A 14,610-nucleotide genomic window follows, 5' to 3' on the forward strand; every position below is an offset into this window, starting at 1 on the left:
GTGTTTGAGGGGGGGGGGAGTAAGTAGTATATATAGGGCATTATCCATTATTAGGCAACGGTTGTAATGGTAGTAAGAATGATAATCATCTTTGCAGTGGACCTGGGAGTGGCAAGCATAAGGGACGAAGGCGGGGGTAACATGTCGGATGCGATCATACCAGCACTAAAGCACCGGATCCCATCAGAACTCCGAAGTTAAGCGTGCTTGGGTGAGAGTAGTACTAGGATGGGTGACCTCCTGGAAAATCCTCCTGTTGCATTCCCTTTTTAATTATTTTTGGCGCCTCGTGACAAACATATCGCATGTGCGCGATATACATTAACCCCGTTATATTATTTTTGACATTTGCGATATGTTTTAGCTCGCTGCTCATTGGTCACGCGTCTAGAGGCGGCTTTGTGGCGCGAGGAGCGCGTTCTGAAAGGGGTAAAAAAATACGTGTTGCTGCGGTATAGAGGGAGGGGTGGAAACCGTGGTAAACTCGTCTCCGTGTTTGAGGGGGGGGAGTAAGTAGTATATATAGGGCATTATCCATTATTAGGCAACGGTTGTAATGGTAGTAAGAATGACAATCATCTTTGCAGTGGACCTGGGAGTGGCAAGCATAAGGGACGAAGGCGGGGGTAACATGTCGGATGCGATCATACCAGCACTAAAGCACCGGATCCCATCAGAACTCCGTAGTTAAGCCTGCTTGGGCGAGAGTAGCACTAGGATGGGTGACCTCCTGGGAAGTCCTCGTGTTGCATTCCCTTTTTAATTATTTTTTGCGGCTCGTGACAAACATATCGCATGTGCGCGATATATATTAACCCCATTATATTATTTTTGACATTTGCGATATGTTTTAGCTCGCAGCTCATTGGTCACGCGTCTAGAGGCGGCTTTGTGGCGCGAGGAGCGCGTTCTGAAAGGGGTAAAAAATACGTGTTGCTGCGGTATAGAGGGAGGGGTGGAAACTGTGGTAAACTCGTCTCCGTGTTTGAGGGGGGGGGAGTAAGTAGTATATATAGGGCATTATCCATTATTAGGCAACGGTTGTAATGGTAGTAAGAATGACAATCATCTTTGCAGTGGACCTGGGAGTGGCAACCATAAGGGACGAAGGCGGGGGTAACATGTGGGATGCGATCATAGCAGCACTAAAGCACCGGATCCCATCAGAACTCCGAAGTTAAGCGTGCTTGGGTGAGAGTAGTACTAGGATGGGTGACCTCGTGTTGCATTCCCTTTTTAATTATTTTTTGCGCCTCGTGACAAACATATCGCATGTGCGCGATATATATTAACCCCGTTATATTATTTTTGACATTTGCGATATGTTTTAGCTCGCTGCTCATTGGTCATGCGTCTAGAGGCGGCTTTGTGGCGCGAGGAGCGCGTTCTGAAAGGGGTAAAAAAATACGTGTTGCTGCGGTATAGAGGGAGGGGTGCAAACCGTGGTAAACTCGTCTCCGTGTTTGAGAGGGGGGGGAGTAAGTAGTGTATATAGGGCATTATCCATTATTAGGCAACGGTTGTAATGGTAGTAAGACTGACAATCATCTTTGCAGTGGACCTGGGAGTGGCAAGCACAAGGGACGAAGGCGGGGCTAACATGTTGGATGCGATCATACCAGCACTAAAGCACCGGATCCCATCAGAACTCCGAAGTTAAGCATGCTTGGGCGAGAGTAGTACTAGGATGGGTGACCTCCTGGGAAGTCCTCGTGTTGCATTCCCTTTTTAATTATTTTTTGCGCCTCGTGACAAACATATCGCATGTGCGCGATATATATTAACCCCGTTATATTATTTTTGACATTTGCGATATGTTTTAGCTCGCTGCTCATTGGTCACGCGTCTAGAGGCGGCTTTGTGGCGCGAGGAGCGCGTTCTGAAAGGGGTAAAAAAATACGTGTTGCTGCGGTATAGAGGGAGGGGTGGAAACCGTGGTAAACTCGTCTCCGTGTTTGAGGGGGGGGAGTAAGTAGTATATATAGGGCATTATCCATTATTAGGCAACGGTTGTAATGGTAGTAAGAATGACAATCATCTTTGCAGTGGACCTGGGAGTGGCAAGCATAAGGGACGAAGGCGGGGCTAACATGTAGGATGCGATCATACCAGCACTAAAGCACCGGATCCCATCAGAACTCCGTAGTTAAGCGTGCTTGGGCGAGAGTAGTACTAGGATGGGTGACCTCCTGGGAAGTCCTCGTGTTGCATTCCTTTTTAATTATTTTTTGCGCGTCGTGACAAACATATCGCATGTGCGCGATATATATTAACCACGTTATATTATTTTTGACATTTGCGATATGTTTTAGCTCGCTGCTCATTGGTCACGCGTCTAGAGGCGGCTTTGTGGCGCGAGGAGCGCGTTCTGAAAGGGGTAAAAAAATACGTGTTGCTGCGGTATAGAGGGAGGGGTGGAAACCGTGGTAAACTCGTCTCCGTGTTTGAGGGGGGGGAGTAAGTAGTATATATAGGGCATTATCCATTATTAGGCAACGGTTGTAATGGTAGTAAGAATGACAATCATCTTTGAAGTGGACCTGGGAGTGGCAAGCATAAGGGACGAAGGCGGGGGTAACATGTAGGATGCGATCATACCAGCACTAAAGCACCGGATCCCATCAGAACTCCGAAGTTAAGCGTGCTTGGGCGAGAGTAGTACTAGGATGGGTGACCTCCTGGGAAGTCCTCTTGTTGCATTCCCTTTTTAATTATTTTTTGCGCCTCGTGACAAACATATCGCATGTGCGCGATATATATTAACCCCGTTATATTATTTTTGACATTTGCGATATGTTTTAGCTCGCTGTTCATTGCCACGCGTCTAGAGGCGGCTTTGTGGCGCGAGGAGCGCGTTCTGAAAGGGGTAAAAAAATACGTGTTGCTGCGGTATAGAGGGTGGGGTGGAAACCGTGGAACTCGTCTCCGTGTTTGAGGGGGGGGCGTAAGTAGTATATATAGGGCATTATCCATTATTAGGCAACGGTTGTAATGGTAGTAAGAATGACAATCATCTTTGAAGTTGACCTGGAAGTGGCAAGCATAAGGGACGAAGGCGGGGGTAACATGTCGGATGCGATCATACCAGCACTAAAGCACCGGATCCCATCAGAACTCCGTAGTTAAGCGTGCTTGGGCGAGAGTAGCACTAGGATGGGTGACCTCCTGGGAAGTCCTCGTGTTGCATTCCCTTTTTAATTATTTTTTGCGGCTCGTGACAAACATATCGCATGTGCGCGATATATATTAACCCCATTATATTATTTTTGACATTTGCGATATGTTTTAGCTCGCAGCTCATTGGTCACGCGTCTAGAGGCGGCTTTGTGGCGCGAGGAGCGCGTTCTGAAAGGGGTAAAAAATACGTGTTGCTGCGGTATAGAGGGAGGGGTGGAAACCGTGGTAAACTCGTCTCCGTGTTTGAGGGGGGGGAGTAAGTAGTATATATAGGGCATTATCCATTATTAGGCAACGGTTGTAATGGTAGTAAGAATGACAATCATCTTTGCAGTGGACCTGGGAGTGGCAAGCATAAGGGACGAAGGCGGGGGTAACATGTGGGATGCGATCATAGCAGCACTAAAGCACCGGATCCCATCAGAACTCCGAAGTTAAGCGTGCTTGGGTGAGAGTAGTACTAGGATGGGTGACCTCGTGTTGCATTCCCTTTTTAATTATTTTTTGCGCCTCGTGACAAACATATCGCATGTGCGCGATATATATTAACCCCGTTATATTATTTTTGACATTTGCGATATGTTTTAGCTCGTTGCTCATTGGTCATGCGTCTAGAGGCGGCTTTGTGGCGCAAGTAGCGCGTTCTGAAAGGGGTAAAAAAATACGTGTTGCTGCGGTATAGAGGGAGGGGTGCAAACCGTGGTAAACTCGTCTCCGTGTTTGAGGGGGGGGTGGAGTAAGTAGTGTATATAGGGCATTATCCATTATTAGGCAACGGTTGTAATGGTAGTAAGACTGACAATCATCTTTGCAGTGGACCTGGGAGTGGCAAGCATAAGGGACGAAGGCGGGGCTAACATGTTGGATGCGATCATACCAACACTAAAGCACCGGATCCCATCAGAACTCCGAAGTTAAGCATGCTTGGGCGAGAGTAGTACTAGGATGGGTGACCTCCTGGGAAGTCCTCGTGTTGCATTCCCTTTTTAATTATTTTTTGCGCCTCGTGACAAACATATCGCATGTGCGCGATATATATTAACCCCGTTATATTATTTTTGACATTTGCGATATGTTTTAGCTCGCTGCTCATTGGTCACGCGTCTAGAGGCGGCTTTGTGGCGCGAGGAGCGCGTTCTGAAAGGGGTAAAAAAATACGTGTTGCTGCGGTATAGAGGGAGGGGTGGAAACCGTGGTAAACTCGTCTTCGTGTTTGAGGGGGGGAGTAAGTAGTATATATAGGGCATTATCCATTATTAGGCAACGGTTGTAATGTTAGTAAGAATGACAATCATCTTTGCAGTGGACCTGGGAGTGGCAAGCATAAGGGACGAAGGCGGGGGTTACATGTCGGATGCGATCATACCAGCACTAAAGCACCGGATCCCATCAGAACTCCGTAGTTAAGCGTGCTTGGGCGAGAGTAGCACTAGGATGGGTGACCTCCTGGGAAGTCCTCGTGTTGCATTCCCTTTTTAATTATTTTTTGCGGCTCGTGACAAACATATCGCATGTGCGCGATATATATTAACCCCATTATATTATTTTTGACATTTGCGATATGTTTTAGCTCGCAGCTCATTGGTCACGCGTCTAGAGGCGGCTTTGTGGCGCGAGGAGCGCATTCTGAAAGGGGTAAAAAAATACGTGTTGCTGCGGTATAGAGGGAGGGGTGGAATCCGTGGTAAACTCGTCTCCGTGTTTGAGGGGGGGAGTAAGTAGTATATATAGGGCATTATCCATTATTAGGCAACGGTTGTAATGGTAGTAAGAATGACAATCATCTTTGCAGTGGACCTGGGAGTGGCAAGCATAAGGGACGAAGGCGGGGGTAACATGTCGGATGCGATCATACCAGCACTAAAGCACCGGATCCCATCAGAACTCCGAAGTTAAGCGTGCTTGGGCGAGAGTAGTACTAGGATGGGTGACCTCCTGGGAAGTCCTCGTGTTGCATTCCCTTTTTAATTATTTTTTGCGCGTCGTGACAAACATATCGCATGTGCGCGATATATATTAACCCCGTTATATTATTTTTGACATTTGCGATATGTTTTAGCTCGCTGCTCATTGGTCACGCGTCTAGAGGCGGCTTTGTGGCGCGAGGAGCGCGTTCTGAAAGGGGTAAAAAAATACGTGTTGCTGCGGTATAGAGGGAGGGGTGGAAACCGTGGTAAACTCGTCTTCGTGTTTGAGGGGGGGAGTAAGTAGTATATATAGGGCATTATCCATTATTAGGCAACGGTTGTAATGGTAGTAAGAATGACAATCATCTTTGCAGTGGACCTGGGAGTGGCAAGCATAAGGGACGAAGGCGGGGGTTACATGTCGGATGCGATCATACCAGCACTAAAGCACCGGATCCCATCAGAACTCCGTAGTTAAGTGTGCTTGGGCGAGAGTAGCACTAGGATGGGTGACCTCCTGGGAAGTCCTCGTGTTGCATTCCCTTTTTAATTATTTTTTGCGGCTCGTGACAAACATATCGCATGTGCGCGATATATATTAACCCCATTATATTATTTTTGACATTTGCGATATGTTTTAGCTCGCAGCTCATTGGTCACGCGTCTAGAGGCGGCTTTGTGGCGCGAGGAGCGCGTTCTGAAAGGGGTAAAAAATACGTGTTGCTGCGGTATAGAGGGAGGGGTGGAAACCGTGGTAAACTCGTCTCCGTGTTTGAGGGGGGGAGTAAGTAGTATATATAGGGCATTATCCATTATTAGGCAACGGTTGTAATGGTAGTAAGAATGATAATCATCTTTGCAGTGGACCTGGGAGTGGCAAGCATAAGGGACGAAGGCGGGGGTAACATGTGGGATGCGATCATAGCAGCACTAAAGCACCGGATCCCATCAGAACTCCGAAGTTAAGCGTGCTTGGGTGATAGTAGTACTAGGATGGGTGACCTCGTGTTGCATTCCCTTTTTAATTATTTTTTGCGCCTCGTGACAAACATATCGCATGTGCGCGATATATATTAACCCCGTTATATTATTTTTGACATTTGCGATATGTTTTAGCTCGCTGCTCATTGGTCACGCGTCTAGAGGCGGCTTTGTGGCACGAGGAGCGCGTTCTGAAAGGGGTAGAAAAATACGTGTTGCTGCGGTATAGAGGGAGGGGTGCAAACCGTGGTAAATTCGTCTCCGTGTTTGAGGGGGGGGGGGAGTAAGTAGTGTATATAGGGCATTATCCATTATTAGACAACGGTTGTAATGGTAGTAAGACTGACAGTCATCTTTGAAGTGGACCTGGGAGTGGCAAGCATAAGGGACGAAGGCGGGGGTAAAATGTCGGATGCGATCATACCAGCACTAAAGCACCGGATCCCATCAGAACTCCGAAGTTAAGCGTGCTTGGGCGAGAGTAGTACTAGGATGGGTGACCTCCTGGGAAGTCCTCTTGTTGCATTCCCTTTTTAATTATTTTTTGCGCCTCGTGACAAACATATCGCATGTGCGCGATATATATTAACCCCGTTATATTATTTTTGACATTTGCGATATGTTTTAGCTCGCTGTTCATTGCCACGCGTGTAGAGGCGGCTTTGTGGCGCGAGGAGCGCGTTCTGAAAGGGGTAAAAAAATACGTGTTGCTGCGGTATAGAGGGTGGGGTGGAAACCGTGGTAAACTCGTCTCCGTGTTTGAGGGGGGGGAGTAAGTAGTATATATAGGGCATTATCCATTATTAGGCAACGGTTGTAATGGTAGTAAGAATGACAATCATCTTTGAAGTTGACCTGGAAGTGGCAAGCATAAGGGACGAAGGCGGGGGTAACATGTGGGATGCGATCATAGCAGCACTAAAGCACCGGATCCCATCAGAACTCCGAAGTTAAGCGTGCTTGGGTGAGAGTAGTACTAGGATGGGTGACCTCGTGTTGCATTCCCTTTTTAATTATTTTTTGCGCCTCGTGACAAACATATCGCATGTGCGCGATATATATTAACCCCGTTATATTATTTTTGACATTTGCGATATGTTTTAGCTCGCAGCTCATTGGTCACGCGTCTAGAGGCGGCTTTGTGGCGCGAGGAGCGCGTTCTGAAAGGGGTAAAAAATACGTGTTGCTGCGGTATAGAGGGAGGGGTGGAAACCGTGGTAAACTCGTCTCCGTGTTTGAGGGGGGGGGGAGTAAGTAGTATATATAGGGCATTATCCATTATTAGGCAACGGTTGTAATGGTAGTAAGAATGACAATCATCTTTGCAGTGGACCTGGGAGTGGCAAGCATAAGGGACGAAGGCGGGGGTAACATGTGGGATGCGATCATAGAAGCACTAAAGCACCGGATCCCATCAAAACTCCGAAGTTAAGCGTGCTTGGGTGAGAGTAGTACTAGGATGGGTGACCTCGTGTTGCATTCCCTTTTTAATTATTTTTTGCGCCTCGTGACAAACATATCGCATGTGCGCGATATATATTAACCCCGTTATATTATTTTTGACATTTGCGATATGTTTTAGCTCGTTGCTCATTGGTCATGCGTCTAGAGGCGGCTTTGTGGCGCAAGTAGCGCGTTCTGAAAGGGGTAAAAAAATACGTGTTGCTGCGGTATAGAGGGAGGGGTGCAAACCGTGGTAAACTCGTCTCCGTGTTTGAGGGGGGGGGTGGAGTAAGTAGTGTATATAGGGCATTATCCATTATTAGGCAACGGTTGTAATGGTAGTAAGACTGACAATCATCTTTGCAGTGGACCTGGGAGTGGCAAGCATAAGGGACGAAGGCGGGGCTAACATGTTGGATGCGATCATACCAACACTAAAGCACCGGATCCCATCAGAACTCCGAAGTTAAGCATGCTTGGGCGAGAGTAGTACTAGGATGGGTGACCTCCTGGGAAGTCCTCGTGTTGCATTCCCTTTCTAATTATTTTTTGCGCCTCGTGACAAACATATCGCATGTGCGCGATATATATTAACCCCGTTATATTATTTTTGACATTTGCGATATGTTTTAGCTCGCTGCTCATTGGTCACGCGTCTAGAGGCGGCTTTGTGGCGCGAGGAGCGCGTTCTGAAAGGGGTAAAAAAATACGTGTTGCTGCGGTATAGAGGGAGGGGTGGAAACCGTGGTAAACTCGTCTCCGTGTTTGAGGGGGGGGGAGTAAGTAGTATATATAGGGCATTATCCATTATTAGGCAACGGTTGTAATGGTAGTAAGAATGACAATCATCTTTGCAGTGGACCTGGGAGTGGCAAGCATAAGGGACGAAGGCGGGGGTAACATGTAGGATGCGATCATACCAGCACTAAAGCACCGGATCCCATCAGAACTCCGTAGTTAAGCGTGCTTGGGCGAGAGTAGTACTAGGATGGGTGACCTCCTGGGAAGTCCTCGTGTTGCATTCCCTTTTTAATTATTTTTTGCGCGTCGTGACAAACATATCGCATGTGCGCGATATATATTAACCCCGTTATAATATTTTTGACATTTGCGATATGTTTTAGCTCGCTGCTCATTGGTCACGCGTCTAGAGGCGGCTTTGTGGCGCGAGGAGCGCGTTCTGAAAGGGGTAAAAAAATACGTGTTGCTGCGGTATAGAGGGAGGGGTGGAAACCGTGGTAAACTCGTCTCCGTGTTTGAGGGGGGGAGTAAGTAGTATATATAGGGCATTATCCATTATTAGGCAACGGTTGTAATGGTAGTAAGAATGACAATCATCTTTGCAGTGGACCTGGGAGTGGCAAGCATAAGGGACGAAGGCGGGGGTAACATGTCGGATGCGATCATACCAGCACTAAAGCACCGGATCCCATCAGAACTCCGAAGTTAAGCGTGCTTGGGCGAGAGTAGTACTAGGATGGGAGACCTCCTGGGAAGTTCTCGTGTTGCATTCCCTTTTTAATTATTTTTTGCGCGTCGTGACAAACATATCGCATGTGCGCGATATATATTAACCCCGTTATATTATTTTTGACATTTGCGATATGTTTTAGCTCGCTGCTCATTGGTCACGCGTCTAGAGGCGGCTTTGTGGCGCGAGGAGCGCGTTCTGAAAGGGGTAAAAAAATACGTGTTGCTGCGGTATAGAGGGAGGGGTGGAAACCGTGGTAAACTCGTCTCCGTGTTTGAGGGGGGAGTAAGTAGTATATATATAGGGCATTATCCATTATTAGGCAACGGTTGTAATGGTAGTAAGAATGACAATCATCTTTGCAGTGGACCTGGGAGTGGCAAGCATAAGGGACGAAGGCGGGGGTAACATGTCGGATGCGATCATACCAGCACTAAAGCATCGGATCCCATCAGAGTGCTTGGGCGAGAGTAGCACTAGGATGGGTGACCTCCTGGGAAGTCCTCGTGTTGCATTCCCTTTTTAATTATTTTTTGCGGCTCGTGACAAACATATCGCATGTGCGCGATATATATTAACCCCATTATATTATTTTTGACATTTGCGATATGTTTTAGCTCGCAGCTCATTGGTCACGCGTCTAGAGGCGGCTTTGTGGCGCGAGGAGCGCGTTCTGAAAGGGGTAAAAAATACGTGTTGCTGCGGTATAGAGGGAGGGGTGGAAACCGTGGTAAACTCGTCTCCGTGTTTGAGGGGGGGGAGTAAGTAGTATATATAGGGCATTATCCATTATTAGGCAACGGTTGTAATGGTAGTAAGAATGACAATCATCTTTGCAGTGGACCTGGGAGTGGCAAGCATAAGGGACGAAGGCGGGGGTAACATGTGGGATGCGATCATAGCAGCACTAAAGCACCGGATCCCATCAGAACTCCGAAGTTAAGCGTGCTTGGGTGAGAGTAGTACTAGGATGGGTGACCTCGTGTTGCATTCCCTTTTTAATTATTTTTTGCGCCTCGTGACAAACATTTCGCATGTGCGCGATATATATTAACCCCGTTATATTATTTTTGACATTTGCGATATGTTTTAGCTCGCTGCTCATTGGTCATGCGTCTAGAGGCGGCTTTGTGGCGCGAGGAGCACGTTCTGAAAGGGGTAAAAAAATACGTGTTGCTGCGGTATAGAGGGAGGGGTGCAAACCGTGGTAAACTCGTCTCCGTGTTTGAGGGGGGGGGAGTAAGTAGTGTATATAGGGCATTATCCATTATTAGGCAACGGTTGTAATGGTAGTAAGACTGACAATCATCTTTGCAGTGGACCTGGGAGTGGCAAGCATAAGGGACGAAGGCGGGGCTAACATGTTGGATGCGATCATACCAGCACTAAAGCACCGGATCCCATCAGAACTCCGAAGTTAAGCCTGCTTGGGCGAGAGTAGTACTAGGATGGGTGACCTCCTGGGAAGTCCTCGTGTTGCATTCCCTTTTTAATTATTTTTTGCGGCTCGTGACAAACATATCGCATGTGCGCGATATATATTAACCCCGTTATATTATTTTTGACATTTGCGATATGTTTTAGCTCGCTGCTCATTGGTCACGCGTCTAGAGGCTGCTTTGTGGCGCGAGGAGCGCGTTCTGAAAGGGGTAAAAAAATACGTGTTGCTGCGGTATAGAGGGAGGGGTGGAAACCGTGGTAAACTCGTCTCTGTGTTTGAGGGGGGGGGGAGTAAGTAGTATATATAGGGCATTATCCATTATTAGGCAACGGTTGTAATGGTAGTAAGAATGACAATCATCTTTGCAGTGGACCTGGGAGTGGCAAGCATAAGGGACGAAGGCGGGGGTAACATGTAGGATGCGATCATACCAGCACTAAAGCACCGGATCCCATCAGAACTCCGTAGTTAAGCGTGCTTGGGCGAGAGTAGTACTAGGATGGGTGACCTCCTGGGTAGTCCTCGTGTTGCATTCCTTTTTAATTATTTTTTGCGCGTCGTGACAAACATATCGCATGTGCGCGATATATATTAACCCCGTTATATTATTTTTGACATTTGCGATATGTTTTAGCTCGCTGCTCATTGGTCACGCGTCTAGAGGCGGCTTTGTGGCGCGAGGAGCGCGTTCTGAAAGGGGTAAAAAAATACGTGTTGCTGTGGTATAGAGGGAGGTGTTTGAGGGGGGGGGAGTAAGTAGTATATATAGGGCATTATCCATTATTAGGCAACGGTTGTAATGGTAGTAAGAATGACAATCATCTTTGAAGTGGACCTGGGAGTGGCAAGCATAAGGGACGAAGGCGGGGCTAACATGTTGGATGCGATCATACCAGCACTAAAGCAGCGGATCCCATCAGAACTCCGAAGTTAAGCGTGCTTGGGCGAGAGTAGTACTAGGATGGGTGACCTCCTGGGAAGTCCTCGTGTTGCATTCCCTTTTTAATTATTTTTTACGCCTCGTGACAAACATATCGCATGTGCGCGATATATATTAACCCTGTTATATTATTTTTGACATTTGCGATATGTTTTAGCTCGCTGTTCATTGCCACGCGTCTAGAGGCGGCTTTGTGGCGCGAGGAGCGCGTTCTGAAAGGGGTAAAAAAATACGTGTTGCTGCGGTATAGAGGGTGGGGTGGAAACCGTGGTAAACTCATCTCCGTGTTTGAGGGGGGGGAGTAAGTAGTATATATAGGGCATTATCCATTATTAGGCAACGGTTGTAATGGTAGTAAGAATGACAATCATCTTTGCAGTGGACCTGGGAGTGGCAAGCATAAGGGACGAAGGCGGGGGTAACATGTCGGATGCGATCATACCAGCACTAAAGCATCGGATCCCATCAGAACTCCGTAGTTAAGCGTGCTTGGCGAGAGTAGCACTAGGATGGGTGACCTCCTGGGAAGTCCTCGTGTTGCATTCCCTTTTTAATTATTTTTTGCGGCTCGTGACAAACATATCGCATGTGCGCGATATATATTAACCCCATTATATTATTTTTGACATTTGCGATATGTTTAGCTCGCTGTTCATTGCCACGCGTCTAGAGGCGGCTTTGTGGCGCGAGGAGCGCGTTCTGAAAGGGGTAAAAAAATACGTGTTGCTGCGGTATAGAGGGTGGGGTGGAAACCGTGGTAAACTCATCTCCGTGTTTGAGGGGGGGGGAGTAAGTAGTATATATAGGGCATTATCCATTATTAGGCAACGGTTGTAATGGTAGTAAGAATGACAATCATCTTTGCAGTGGACCTGGGAGTGGCAAGCATAAGGGACGAAGGCGGGGGTAACATGTCGGATGCGATCATACCAGCACTAAAGCACCGGATCCCATCAGAACTCCGTAGTTAAGCGTGCTTGGGCGAGAGTAGCACTAGGATGGGTGACCTCCTGGGAAGTCCTCGTGTTGCATTCCCTTTTTAATTATTGTTTGCGGCTCGTGACAAACATATCGCATGTGCGCGATATATATTAACCCCATTATATTATTTTTGACATTTGCGATATGTTTTAGCTCGCAGCTCATTGGTCACGCGTCTAGAGGCGGCTTTGTGGCGCGAGGAGCGCGTTCTGAAAGGGGTAAAAAATACGTGTTGCTGCGGTATAGAGGGAGGGGTGGAAACCGTGGTAAACTCGTCTCCGGGTTTGAGGGGGGGGGAGTAAGTAGTATATATAGGGCATTATCCATTATTAGGCAACGGTTGTAATGGTAGTAAGAATGACAATCATCTTTGCAGTGGACCTGGGAGTGGCAAGCATAAGGGACGAAGGCGGGACATGTGGGATGCGATCATAGCAGCACTAAAGCACCGGATCCCATCAGAACTCCGAAGTTAAGCGTGCTTGGGTGAGAGTAGTACTAGGATGGGTGACCTCGTGTTGCATTCCCTTTTTAATTATTTTTTGCGCCTCGTGACAAACATATCGCATGTGCGCGATATATATTAACCCCGTTATATTATTTTTGACATTTGCGATATGTTTTAGCTTGCTGCTCATTGGTCATGCGTCTAGAGGCGGCTTTGTGGCGCGAGTAGCGCGTTCTGAAAGGGGTAAAAAAATACGTGTTGCTGCGGTATAGAGGGAGGGGTGCAAACCGTGGTAAATTCGTCTCCGTGTTTGAGGGGGGGAGTAAGTAGTGTATATAGGGCATTATCCATTATTAGACAACGGTTGTAATGGTAGTAAGACTGACAATCATCTTTGCAGTGGACCTGGGAGTGGCAAGCATAAGGGACGAAGGCGGGGCTAACATGTTGGATGCGATCATACCAACACTAAAGCACCGGATCCCATCAGAACTCCGAAGTTAAGCATGCTTGGGCGAGAGTAGTACTAGGATGGGTGACCTCCTGGGAAGTCCTCCTGTTGCATTCCCTTTTTAATTATTTTTTGCGCCTCGTGACAAACATATCGCATGTGCGCGATATATATTAACCCCGTTATATTATTTTTGACATTTGCGATATGTTTTAGCTCGCTGCTCATTGGTCACGCGTCTAGAGGCGGCTTTGTGGCGCGAGGAGCGCGTTCTGAAAGGGGTAAAAAAATACGTGTTGCTGCGGTATAGAGGGAGGGGTGGAAACCGTGGTAAACTCGTCTCCGTGTTTGAGGGGGGGGAGTAAGTAGTATATATAGGGCATTATCCATTATTAGGCAACGGTTGTAATGGTAGTAAGAATGACAATCATCTTTGCAGTGGACCTGGGAGTGGCAAGCATAAGGGACGAAGGCGGGGGTAACATGTAGGATGCGATCATACCAGCACTAAAGCACCGGATCCCATCAGAACTCCGTAGTTAAGCGTGCTTGGGCGAGAGTAGTACTAGGATGGGTGACCTCCTGGGAAGTCCTCGTGTTGCATTCCCTTTTTAATTATTTTTTGCGGGTCGTGACAAACATATCGCATGTGCGCGATATATATTAACCCCGTTATATTATTTTTGACATTTGCGATATGTTTTAGCTCGCTGCTCATTGGTCACTCGTCTAGAGGCGGCTTTGTGGCGCGAGGAGCGCGTTCTGAAAGGGGTAAAAGAATACGTGTTGCTGCGGTATAGAGGGAGGGATGGAAACCGTGGTAAACTCGTCTCCGTGTTTGAGGGGGGGGAGTAAGTAGTATATATAGGGCATTATCCATTATTAGGCAACGGTTGTAATGGTAGTAAGTATGACAATCATCTTTGCAGTGGACCTGGGAGTGGCAAGCATAAGGGACGAAGGCGGGGGTAACATGTCGGATGCGATCATACCAGCAATAAAGCACCAGATCCCATCAGAACTCCGAAGTTAAGCGTGCTTGGGCGAGAGTAGTACTAGGATGGGTGACCTCCAGGGAAGTCCTCGTGTTGCATTCCCTTTTTAATTATTTTTTGCGCGTCGTGACAAACATATCGCATGTGCGCGATATATATTAACCCCGTTATATTATTTTTGACATTTGCGATATGTTTTAGCTCGCTGCTCATTGGTCACGCGTCTAGAGGCGGCATTGTGGCGCGAGGAGCGCGTTCTGAAAGGGGTAAAAAAATACGTGTTGCTGCGGTATAGAGGGAGGGGTGGAAACCGTGGTAAACTCGTCTCCGTGTTTGAGGGGGGGAGTAAGTAGTATATATAGGGCATTATCCATT

The 14,610-nt window shown here is 47.4% G+C and overlaps 22 non-coding genes and 8 pseudogenes across 22 annotated transcripts; all 30 read left to right on the forward strand.

The window, feature by feature from the left end:
• Positions 1-146: 146 nt before the first annotated feature.
• On the forward strand, positions 147-265 carry LOC141024059 (5S ribosomal RNA). Its single transcript, XR_012185657.1, has one exon. It is a non-coding gene; the product is annotated as a 5S ribosomal RNA (ribosomal RNA).
• Positions 266-636: 371 nt separating this feature from the next.
• LOC141024229 (5S ribosomal RNA) lies at positions 637-755 on the forward strand. The gene has a single exon (XR_012185827.1). It is a non-coding gene; the product is annotated as a 5S ribosomal RNA (ribosomal RNA).
• Positions 756-1,126: 371 nt separating this feature from the next.
• Positions 1,127-1,232, forward strand: LOC141024614 (5S ribosomal RNA; annotated as a pseudogene).
• Positions 1,233-1,605: 373 nt separating this feature from the next.
• LOC141025057 (5S ribosomal RNA) lies at positions 1,606-1,724 on the forward strand. The gene has a single exon (XR_012186554.1). It is a non-coding gene; the product is annotated as a 5S ribosomal RNA (ribosomal RNA).
• A 371-nt stretch (positions 1,725-2,095) lies between these two features.
• Positions 2,096-2,214, forward strand: LOC141024440 (5S ribosomal RNA). The gene has a single exon (XR_012186038.1). It is a non-coding gene; the product is annotated as a 5S ribosomal RNA (ribosomal RNA).
• A 370-nt stretch (positions 2,215-2,584) lies between these two features.
• Positions 2,585-2,703, forward strand: LOC141023567 (5S ribosomal RNA). Its single transcript, XR_012185167.1, has one exon. It is a non-coding gene; the product is annotated as a 5S ribosomal RNA (ribosomal RNA).
• A 368-nt stretch (positions 2,704-3,071) lies between these two features.
• On the forward strand, positions 3,072-3,190 carry LOC141023777 (5S ribosomal RNA). The gene has a single exon (XR_012185375.1). It is a non-coding gene; the product is annotated as a 5S ribosomal RNA (ribosomal RNA).
• A 370-nt stretch (positions 3,191-3,560) lies between these two features.
• Positions 3,561-3,666, forward strand: LOC141024616 (5S ribosomal RNA; annotated as a pseudogene).
• A 374-nt stretch (positions 3,667-4,040) lies between these two features.
• LOC141023853 (5S ribosomal RNA) lies at positions 4,041-4,159 on the forward strand. Its single transcript, XR_012185451.1, has one exon. It is a non-coding gene; the product is annotated as a 5S ribosomal RNA (ribosomal RNA).
• A 370-nt stretch (positions 4,160-4,529) lies between these two features.
• On the forward strand, positions 4,530-4,648 carry LOC141023778 (5S ribosomal RNA). The gene has a single exon (XR_012185376.1). It is a non-coding gene; the product is annotated as a 5S ribosomal RNA (ribosomal RNA).
• A 370-nt stretch (positions 4,649-5,018) lies between these two features.
• Positions 5,019-5,137, forward strand: LOC141023480 (5S ribosomal RNA). Its single transcript, XR_012185077.1, has one exon. It is a non-coding gene; the product is annotated as a 5S ribosomal RNA (ribosomal RNA).
• Positions 5,138-5,507: 370 nt separating this feature from the next.
• LOC141023925 (5S ribosomal RNA) lies at positions 5,508-5,626 on the forward strand. The gene has a single exon (XR_012185523.1). It is a non-coding gene; the product is annotated as a 5S ribosomal RNA (ribosomal RNA).
• Positions 5,627-5,995: 369 nt separating this feature from the next.
• On the forward strand, positions 5,996-6,101 carry LOC141024656 (5S ribosomal RNA; annotated as a pseudogene).
• A 374-nt stretch (positions 6,102-6,475) lies between these two features.
• On the forward strand, positions 6,476-6,594 carry LOC141023568 (5S ribosomal RNA). The gene has a single exon (XR_012185168.1). It is a non-coding gene; the product is annotated as a 5S ribosomal RNA (ribosomal RNA).
• A 370-nt stretch (positions 6,595-6,964) lies between these two features.
• On the forward strand, positions 6,965-7,070 carry LOC141024617 (5S ribosomal RNA; annotated as a pseudogene).
• A 372-nt stretch (positions 7,071-7,442) lies between these two features.
• Positions 7,443-7,548, forward strand: LOC141024662 (5S ribosomal RNA; annotated as a pseudogene).
• Positions 7,549-7,923: 375 nt separating this feature from the next.
• LOC141023854 (5S ribosomal RNA) lies at positions 7,924-8,042 on the forward strand. The gene has a single exon (XR_012185452.1). It is a non-coding gene; the product is annotated as a 5S ribosomal RNA (ribosomal RNA).
• Positions 8,043-8,414: 372 nt separating this feature from the next.
• Positions 8,415-8,533, forward strand: LOC141024450 (5S ribosomal RNA). The gene has a single exon (XR_012186048.1). It is a non-coding gene; the product is annotated as a 5S ribosomal RNA (ribosomal RNA).
• A 370-nt stretch (positions 8,534-8,903) lies between these two features.
• LOC141023680 (5S ribosomal RNA) lies at positions 8,904-9,022 on the forward strand. Its single transcript, XR_012185279.1, has one exon. It is a non-coding gene; the product is annotated as a 5S ribosomal RNA (ribosomal RNA).
• A 371-nt stretch (positions 9,023-9,393) lies between these two features.
• LOC141024664 (5S ribosomal RNA) lies at positions 9,394-9,497 on the forward strand (annotated as a pseudogene).
• A 370-nt stretch (positions 9,498-9,867) lies between these two features.
• On the forward strand, positions 9,868-9,973 carry LOC141024618 (5S ribosomal RNA; annotated as a pseudogene).
• Positions 9,974-10,345: 372 nt separating this feature from the next.
• LOC141025211 (5S ribosomal RNA) lies at positions 10,346-10,464 on the forward strand. Its single transcript, XR_012186709.1, has one exon. It is a non-coding gene; the product is annotated as a 5S ribosomal RNA (ribosomal RNA).
• A 373-nt stretch (positions 10,465-10,837) lies between these two features.
• On the forward strand, positions 10,838-10,956 carry LOC141023589 (5S ribosomal RNA). The gene has a single exon (XR_012185189.1). It is a non-coding gene; the product is annotated as a 5S ribosomal RNA (ribosomal RNA).
• A 343-nt stretch (positions 10,957-11,299) lies between these two features.
• On the forward strand, positions 11,300-11,418 carry LOC141025176 (5S ribosomal RNA). Its single transcript, XR_012186674.1, has one exon. It is a non-coding gene; the product is annotated as a 5S ribosomal RNA (ribosomal RNA).
• Positions 11,419-11,788: 370 nt separating this feature from the next.
• On the forward strand, positions 11,789-11,906 carry LOC141024500 (5S ribosomal RNA). The gene has a single exon (XR_012186098.1). It is a non-coding gene; the product is annotated as a 5S ribosomal RNA (ribosomal RNA).
• A 370-nt stretch (positions 11,907-12,276) lies between these two features.
• Positions 12,277-12,395, forward strand: LOC141023779 (5S ribosomal RNA). Its single transcript, XR_012185377.1, has one exon. It is a non-coding gene; the product is annotated as a 5S ribosomal RNA (ribosomal RNA).
• A 367-nt stretch (positions 12,396-12,762) lies between these two features.
• On the forward strand, positions 12,763-12,868 carry LOC141024619 (5S ribosomal RNA; annotated as a pseudogene).
• A 370-nt stretch (positions 12,869-13,238) lies between these two features.
• On the forward strand, positions 13,239-13,357 carry LOC141024329 (5S ribosomal RNA). The gene has a single exon (XR_012185926.1). It is a non-coding gene; the product is annotated as a 5S ribosomal RNA (ribosomal RNA).
• A 371-nt stretch (positions 13,358-13,728) lies between these two features.
• On the forward strand, positions 13,729-13,847 carry LOC141024461 (5S ribosomal RNA). The gene has a single exon (XR_012186059.1). It is a non-coding gene; the product is annotated as a 5S ribosomal RNA (ribosomal RNA).
• A 371-nt stretch (positions 13,848-14,218) lies between these two features.
• On the forward strand, positions 14,219-14,337 carry LOC141023936 (5S ribosomal RNA). Its single transcript, XR_012185534.1, has one exon. It is a non-coding gene; the product is annotated as a 5S ribosomal RNA (ribosomal RNA).
• Positions 14,338-14,610: the final 273 nt, after the last annotated feature.

The sequence above is a fragment of the Aegilops tauschii genome, chromosome 5 (genome assembly GCF_002575655.3).
Source record: "Aegilops tauschii subsp. strangulata cultivar AL8/78 chromosome 5, Aet v6.0, whole genome shotgun sequence".
Lineage (NCBI taxonomy): Eukaryota > Viridiplantae > Streptophyta > Magnoliopsida > Poales > Poaceae > Aegilops > Aegilops tauschii.